The sequence below is a fragment of the Nelumbo nucifera genome, chromosome 1 (genome assembly GCF_055504915.1).
Source record: "Nelumbo nucifera cultivar China Antique chromosome 1, China Antique-T2T, whole genome shotgun sequence".
Taxonomy (NCBI): domain Eukaryota; kingdom Viridiplantae; phylum Streptophyta; class Magnoliopsida; order Proteales; family Nelumbonaceae; genus Nelumbo; species Nelumbo nucifera.
The window spans coordinates 64,532,590-64,542,060 of record NC_142649.1 but is presented as its reverse complement, the minus strand read 5'-3'; the positions used below and the strand labels follow the sequence as shown (position 1 = coordinate 64,542,060).

At 35.8% G+C, this 9,471-nt stretch overlaps 1 pseudogene; it reads left to right on the top strand.

Moving 5' to 3' along the window:
• The first annotated feature begins 6,423 nt into the window (after positions 1–6,423).
• LOC104594247 (nuclear transcription factor Y subunit B-3 pseudogene) lies at positions 6,424–7,882 on the top strand (annotated as a pseudogene).
• Positions 7,883–9,471: the final 1,589 nt, after the last annotated feature.

The following is a 9,471-nucleotide window of genomic DNA, read 5'->3' as shown; positions in this document are numbered from 1 at the left end:
CTCGCTAGGGTGATCCAAATCAACGACGAGTGCTTCCGTTTCCTTCAAAGTTAGGTTCTTCTTCGGTTTTTCCAGGTTCTCCTCCGTTAAGCCTATGAGTTAAGACACAACATTTCCATGTTGTCGTTACTCTTTCCTATCAGAGGTGTAAATCGGGCCGCGGGTGGCATGGCCTGATACGAATTTGGACCAGTCCGGTATGATGGTCTGCAGGCTGTGTCAAGTTTGGCATGATTATATGGGCCGTATTGGGCTTAGGATTTTAGGTCCATGGGTCGACACGACCCATATATTTATACTATATATATTTGTATTTATACTTTGTATTTTTTTCCAAACTGAGCCTTAGGATGTCTATTTGATTCATAAGCGGAATTGGAATCAGAATCAGTATTACGTATTACCCACCTATTTGATTCGGAAATCAGAATGGAATCACCTATTCCCCACCTGTTTGATTCGGTTAACAGAATGGATTTCTTGAGATATATATAACTCATACGGAGGGTTGACATAGGAACATTTAATTATTCAAAAATGTGTATCAGTGTAATTTAAAGTTTAGTGCGTCAGAAATGTGTATATGAACTTTAAGAAAATTAAAGGAATATTAATTAGGACAATGGTGGGTAAAGGTATCCAGTCATTTAACTTTAAGAAAATAAATTAATTCATTAAGCCTATGTTTGGTTTGAAGGAAAAGGTAAAAAAAGGAAGGAAAAGACGGAAAACCTTATACAATGTTTGTAAAGGTTTTTCTATTTTTTTCTTTCTTTCTCTACATTTTTCTTCAAATCAAACATAACCTAAAAGAAAAAGAAAAAGAAAAAAGGAAAATAGGACAGTGTCAAATGTGGAAAACATTGTGATCCCTTTGCGTCTCACCATATATTAATATTATTTAGTAAAATTCAGAAAGGTCGTGTTAAGTTTATATATATGACCTTTTTTACAGGTAGCCATCTTTCGGTTTTCCTAGAAACGTCTCTCTTCAAAAGATTCGTGACCTTTAATTTAATTTTAGGATCACCTCATTTAAAATATGCTCTACAGACTTCAGGGTATTAGACTTATTTTGGATATTTCTAGTTTTTATAAGGGTAATTTTGTCACCTCCTCAGTGATGAGGCCAAGGGTCTTATAAGTAAATAGTTAAATGACGTCCGGGGATGTGATACTAGGGGCTATATAAGGTGATGCATTATTTTTGTTCAATTTCATGTTTTCATCACTGGTTAGATCAAAATGCCATATATTGTAGTTTATTGGTATTACTTGAGAGATAATACTTGTACAGTATCAGACTGCCTAGGATTGTAGTTTATTGGTATTAATTGCTGATTTAAGTCATGGTGAATGAAATGTGTCATTGTACACTTTTAGAAACGTCTTTTATTGGTATTAATTGAAAATGACATCATTTAATGTCCAAATTATTATGTCTTAATTAAAAATTTGCTTTTGCATCCACTGTATAAAGAAAAGAAGTGCCAAATATTTCATTTTATTTATATATATATATATATATATGGGTTTAGACTCCTATTGTTTGATGGTAAAAGGGACGAACATGATGAATGGCTCCAGATCCTAAGCCTTTCCTTTTTTGAAGAGAGCCTCAATTTTTCAAATGTGTTTATTGAAGAGATATGGGTAAGAGATTTGGATCGTTTTCAAGCCCATTAAATCCATTATGACCTGCCTCACCCGATTATCAATTAATATATTCAGGTCTTGTGTAACTTTAATTGATTAAATGAATTCAATAAATAATATTCTTGAATTATGCCCTCTAAATCAGAAATAGTGTGGTAGGGTAGTGGTGAAGATACTTATACCAATTGCTACGTATAAAGTATGGATACATTTACTACTTTTTCTAAAGTGCTTAAATATATTACAAGCTACCCACACGACACTGCAATTGTGCATCAAGAATATTTTCATACTTTATCCTGTCGTTTATGAAGAGATGTTCTTAATATACGGCTATAGTTTTGTGGGTAGTAGATGTGTAGCCATTTGTAAACGTATAATGCTGCATTTCTGGTAGAAAATATAAAATAAGAGGTGATATTAATTTCCTTATATTTCCAGTTTTCTAGATTTTGCAGTTGGAGAATTAAATAGAATGAGAGTGATTGACACAACCAAATATTTGATAGATAGGACATATTCATGTTAACTGAAAAGACCTAGGATTCCTGGATGAAGCGTTTCTCATTGAGGGGACAGTTTTGTCAATTACTAAAGCTAGAGAAAATTCTGTACATAACAAAATATTCAAACTTGTACAACTTGCAAATGGTGCTGAGGTGTAGTGGTTATCACGTTAGTCTTATACACAAAAGGTCCCAGTTCGAGCGTGGGCAGCATCATTCAAATATATCTTTCTTCATACTTTATATCGATTAAAGTTCCAAAAAATTATTGCTTTTTTTAAGGGTAAAATTCTTAAACCTCCTTTCAAGTTTTCGTAGCTGAAACCTCTTGAAATATGATAATTGCAATTATCTCCCTTGAACTTTAATCTTTTAAAAAAAGGCATTAAAATATCCAAAATACATATGCAATTATTAAGGCTGGATTAATTATACAGAAAAATAATATAAATTTTATAAATAATAAAAAAATAGAGAATTTAAAGTTGCAGCTTTGTCTTTGAACGATTGATTTGAGGCTGGATTAATTGTACAGAAAAATAATATAAATTTTATAAATAATAAAAAAATAGAGAATTTAAAGTTGGAGCTTTGCCTTTGAATGATTGATATGAAGGGATAATTTGGGAAAATAAATCAATTTCAAAAAACAAATTGGAAGGATTTGAGCTAACTATTCATATGAGATGAAAATTTAGAAGATAAACATTTTAGTCAAAACTAACTGAATAGGTATTTTGGACATTTTCATGCCTCTGTAGAAGATTTTAAAAGAGGAAATATACATGCAACTATTTCAGAAAGTCCAAGGGTGGTGACTGTAATTACCAAACTTTATAGAAAATTTCAGCTAACAACCAGATATTTTATGGGAGGTTTTAGCAATTTATCGTTTTATAATCAAGATTTGTTCCTCAGACTCAGTTTGGAAGAAGTACAAATACGAAATTGTAAAGTGCAAAACTTTACATTTTCTATTATTTTGTATGTATTTATACTGTACCAATGGACAGCCAAGACGCATTGTGAGGAGCGAGGCTCCCTTTTTATTTGGAGAAATCAATGAGAAAAATAAATTATGAATATATAATAATAACTAATTATTTAATTCTTAATTTTTTAAATATCAAATAAAAAATATTTTTTATATATAATTTTTTTATTTTTATAAAACATCTTTTCTCAAGTTGAGCTCGAATTGAACTGAGCTCGAGCTTATGAGTTTTTGACCAGAACCAGGCTCAAGCTCAAGGTTTTAGCTCGAACCGAGCTCGAGCCCTGTACTACCTTAACAAGCCGAGCTCAAACCTCATACTATTTGGCTCGGCTCAGCTCGTATCCACCCCTATTTTGAGGCCTATTACTTGGTGTTCACAGCCAAATTTCCTTACACTTGTACCGGATGATATCAATTTCAATGATTTTGCCATTGGACTTTAGAAAACGAAAATATTTCACTCTATATTCACTATTTGTGCCTTTTGTACCTTTTCATTTACATCAAAACAAATCTAGAGTGAAAACCCAAGTTTCCACAATAAAAGGGGACCGAAATTGCTATTGAAATATCGTAATTTAAAAAACTAAAATAAATGGCAGAGTATAAAAAAGGGAAAATGACTAATCAGTCCATTTATAACTCTTACCATATAGAAGATGAATCCTGATGCCAAATTCACATACAGAATAAGATTTATAGAGGGGCTATAATAGACTATGGGGACTGTCATTTAGAATTCTGCGTTGGGTTATAGGGTAATTAACCCAATAAAAAAATTGAAATTACTTTAGAGCATGGAATCGCTGTTTGTTGTGAAATTTAAAATTGGATATAATATATATAGTTCCGTTCCGCACTAGTTAGAATCCAAAGTCCAAACACGTCTTAAATGTGTAGTGTGATGTTGCCCTTCTTTCTTTTGAAATAAAGCACACCATAACCATGCATTCATAATTGGTCGTACAATAACATCAATCATGTTCGAATCTGCCGCTAATTCCAGTACATCCCTCTCTTCCCTTTTGTTATTTATTAATTTATATATACATATTAAGATAACCCATATTAGCATAAACTTGTCCAAATTAATTAAACTCAGAATTCATGTTTAGCTAAAAACAAAAGCCCTCCACTTGTGCCACTAGTGTAACACTTGCACTTGCTGGATCTCTCCACAATTCATACAACAGTTTGGACCCCACCCAACTACACCTTCACAAAATGAAAAAACAAAAACACAAAAGATTAAACAACTCAATTCAACTCTACGAAATCCTATTTATTAATTTTATCAATGTCAACCGTTCAATTTGTAGGGCCCAACGACCTCATTATTCTAATTCAATAATTTATAACCAACGACAAAGTTGGATTTTTTTTTTTTTAATTTTCTTTTGAACGGTCTAGAAACAATGATATGATATTTGGTGCTGAAGATATCCCCGATGTCTGTATGTCGTGTGCGATCGCTTTTGTGGCTGGTCTTTAAATCTTTGTCGATACTTGCCTTGGACCTTGGTTTCACATCAAGGCAACCAACCACCTGAATGATATATATTCTCTCTTCCATGATTCCTCATTTCTCTCCTCCCACAGCTTCCGCTCATGATTCAACTAATTCCAAAAGGAATTTACGTCCCAAACAAAGACAGAATAATTACTCAATATTGTATTGTTGTTAGATAGCTAAGCCACAAGGCACGTGCGATACACGTGCTCGGAAACCTTCTCGTCTCCAGGACAGGCTTTTTTGATATTAGATTTATTCAAAGGGGGTTCGTGCATTAGGTGATTTAAAATGTGGTGCTGCCCACTGGGACGTTGATTTGAAGCGCCACCCCATCATGTTATATCAAGGAATATTTCTTAGTGGGATCATTAATCATACAATAATTTAAACCTTTGCATATGTCAAGAAGTCTTTTTTTTTTCCCTTTCTTCATATTCTCAATCGCTCAAGTTGCAGTTCAGAAAGAAAACTTTGAGCCCATTTGGGAGGATTTTCATATAGTGATTTTTTACGTTGTATGAGCCAAGAAACTTAATAAAACTCATTTGGATAAAAATCTAATTAAAACTAAAAATATGGGTTTAAAAATCGAATTCCCAATGTTGAGTCAGGCTTTGTTTATGTATCAACAGAATACATTCAGGCTTGAACCCAACTCTGACCCTCATACGAAGACTGGGCTCAAGCCTGAGTCTGAGTTTGGTCAGAAATTTGAAAACAGATTTTTTCTTTTTTATTCAATAAAAATGTTTTATTTATATTAAAAGCCCTCAAAAATAAAAAATAATAAAAGATCTCACTATTACTTGAAAGAAGAAAAGAGAAACAAAAAAAAATACTATATATATATATATTTTTTTTTTATTAAATAAAATATTTTTATTATATAATATTATTATCAAATCAGACTCAAGCTCGGACCGGACATTTTTGAAAAAAACCCTCCAACCCAAAGAAAACGGTCGGGCCTAGTGTTTTAGGCCCAAGCCCAAACTCGCAAACCTAAAAGAATGTCCAACTCCAACTTAAAACGGGCCGGGCCGGCTGGGCCAACCCATGTACAGGTATATTCCCAATAAAGCTATCGTAGGTAATTCTCCGAAGCAAATATAGCTCAACCATCACATAAACACTCATAAATGGGCTTTTTATATACAAAGTCTAAATATCAATTGATTTATAGTCCAATTAAATACCTAAATTAACCCCACACCTTTATATTTTATTTAACTTAATTAGGATTAATATGGTACAATGGACTGAAAAACCTAAACTTTAACTTCATGCTTTTTTTTAGATTTCAGCAGGGTCAATTTACTCCATTTTTCCCCACTCAAATATTCATAGCTCCGCACTGTACTATATAATAAGAACCGGACCAAAAGTGTGTAGGTCCAGGCCCATCAAATAGTCTAGTTCACTTGCGCCGGAAGTCAGTGATGGGTTTACTTCTCAAGACTCATTTCTGGACCACCTCCCCTCCTCGTTGACCTTCTCTCTGACGTGGCGTCGCTCGTCCCGTTCAGTTTGGCTACAGATCTAAAGTCAAGCCAGAGCCTCTCCAAACTCTCAACCAAAATGTAGATTCCCTACACATCCGGTACCACGTGCCAAGATATAGACGACCCAGATGTTCCTGTCCTCCGACCCATCAAACGACAATTCATCCATCCACGAAGCGCATTCTTATCGACAAATAAACGATCATAAGTGGTCCACGTGTCACAAATGATACGATATTAGACCTAATATCCAACGGACCCAGTGCTCTCTAGTCGCTACCCCCAAAAACCTCTCCCGCAGAAAAGATCCAGTTCCACTCCGACGTCTCGCTGTCCTTTCCGCCTCCGAGAGCCAACGAAATCTCACCGTCGCTTCGAATTCTTTTCAGTCCTACCACCACAATGCCTAGCTTTATCATTTGGTTTTGAAGTCTGCTAGAATTCTCATCTGGAACTGTTATTTACTTTACCAGTGAAATTCACTCCTGTCTTCTTATTCTCTTTGTTTCATTTTAACTCTGTAGAAGTGGAACTACTTTTGGTTTCAATCATAATTGTGGTTCGTTTTTCTGAGTTGTGCAAATTCTTATCTAGCTTGTCTCGCTTTGCACCATTCGTCCTTGGGCTTACTATCTGTGTTTTCCACGGAAGAAACAATTGTTTCTTGAATTTGATTCCTTTCTCCTCTCGTTTTTGTAATTTTGTTTGTCATCGTGACGGTCTGAGGGATAATAGAAAAAAAAAGTCGATTTCGTTCCTTTGCAAACTTGTGTTATAAAAGTGGGCACAGCGTTCTAAGTTCTTGTTCTGATCTCTTCGGTCGGAGGTCATGGCCGATTCCGACAACGAATCCGGCGGTCAGTACAACAACGCGAACAGTGAGATGTCGCCGCGGGAGCAGGACCGCTTCTTGCCCATCGCTAACGTGAGCCGGATAATGAAGAAAGCACTTCCTGCGAACGCCAAGATTTCAAAAGATGCGAAGGAGACAGTGCAGGAGTGCGTATCGGAGTTTATTAGCTTCATCACTGGGGAAGCGTCCGATAAGTGCCAGAGAGAGAAGCGTAAGACGATCAACGGTGATGATCTGCTCTGGGCCATGACAACTTTAGGATTCGAGGAGTACGTGGAGCCCTTGAAGATATATTTGCAGAAGTTCCGAGAGATGGAGGGTGAGAGGAGCTCCATGGGACGGCAGGGGGAGAAGGACGGGTCAGGAGGCGGGGGATCGGCCGGGGGAGGCAATGGTGGTGTTGTGAACCCTGGGAGCGGGAGCAGCAGCGGCGGTTTCAACGGAGGTGGGATGTATGGCGGAGTGCAATCAGCGATGATGATGATGGGGCATCATCAAGGACAGGTGTACGGCTCCGGTTCGTATCACCAAATGGCTGTGGCTGGCGGTGCTCCTGTGAAAACTAGTTCAGGCAGTGGATCTTTGGCGGGGAGGTCAAGGTAGGTAGATCATACATGTTTCAAGAAAAAGGTATGATGATGATAGACGATGAATGAATGGACTTATGGCGATGATGATGATCATCATCATCATTATGATATACCATGAATTGAATGAATGAACTTATATGATGATGATGATGATGTTAGTGTGGATGATTGTATAGTACTCTTTCTCTACTTCCAAATTTCCACTTATCTTTGCTTTGATTGTTTCTTTTGTCCTCATGAATTATTTTACAAATGTTAATTTCGAGTGGAGAATTTCGTAATTTAATTAAGGTTAGTTTGGGGAGGAGTGTTAAATACAAATATGAACAATTGTACACACAGTGCAGAAATAAAGAACAAGGATATTTAGCTTATACCTACCTATCATATAATTAAGAAGGGAAGAATCAATCACTGAATTAAATACTCAATAAGCGCTATACTGTGTACATCACTAATTAGCTAGCCCTTCTTCATCACCTGTGGTGGTATGCTCAAATACTTAATGAGCGCGCCCTCTCATTGAATCAACTCTAGAAAAGAAAGAAAGAAAGAGCTAATCCTGACCTGATGGTTGGTTTCAGGGCGGAAAAGAAGAGAGTGAAATAAAGGAAATAAAGATAGAGAGGCAGGGATTGGGTGAGCGTGGCGTGGGCCGTGGGGCACGGTGGACCGGTAGTGTCGGTCGGTGGACACACCGTCGACGTCGAGTCAAAATATTGCAATGACCAGAACTGTAATGGCAACTGTCACTCATTATTGAAGTGGTTATAACCCAACTAATAATAACGGGGTGATAGCAATTACTGCCAGCCAATATGCCATGCATGAAACTAAACAATGACTGCCGTAAAAGGTATAAATAACGGTCTCCTCCCTTTTAGGGTACAACTGTGTTTAGTGTGGTACAATTGCTGTTATGATCACACCACCCTGACAACGATTTTAATGTATAGGATTCTTCTGATATTCTCCTCTCAACTCTCGATCTTCTGCAAATTAACAGCATTTTACAAACCCAATCAAAAACAATCACCTACGTACGTCAGTTGCTGATATCTTTGACGTTAGATTGGGTGATAGATAGCACATCGAATGGTAAAGGTAGATGATTTCCTCCCACGTGTCCAGGTGGTCTTTACACGGTCTAAACATGGCAGCTTTTACACCGGCTGACACCTGACACAATTGGAATTGGGTAGATAATGTTAGGGTAAAGGACCTAAACTTATCTTCAAGTTTTTGAAAAGGACTTAAAGATACTTTATGAGGGGGCTGGAATTCAGAATTCTGCATCGTGTGTTTCCGTATTTTTCCCAAGTTAAAAGCACTACTGCAGTGCTACGCTCTCCCTATCCTCCCGCCACTCCACTCCTATGTCGATCCCTGCCAATCCATGGTAATAAGGTGGCTACTTTCAGGGGGTGGTAAATGGGTCGATTGGGTTGGGTCAATTCATTCGTATTAACCCACTAATCCACTTTGACTTTGATCCACCTTAATCTAGTCATTTGACCTTTTAATTCAATTTTTCAAATTGGATATAAATATTTTTTTTAATTTTTTATATTTTAATTGCATAAAAATATACAATTATACATTTCAACTACAAAAACATAAAAATTCAATTTTTACAAATAAAAAAATTACGAAAATAGAAGAAATTACAAAAAAATAGAAGATTGTAATTTCAGGTAAAAATAGAAGAAATTACAAAAAAAAAATGATGACAATTTTTATATATATTTCAACCAAAGATTAGAATAAAAGAAAAATTACAGAAAATAATTATATAAAATGATAAAATAATAATCATCCGATTCTCATTATATATTTCAACAAAAATGATTTATC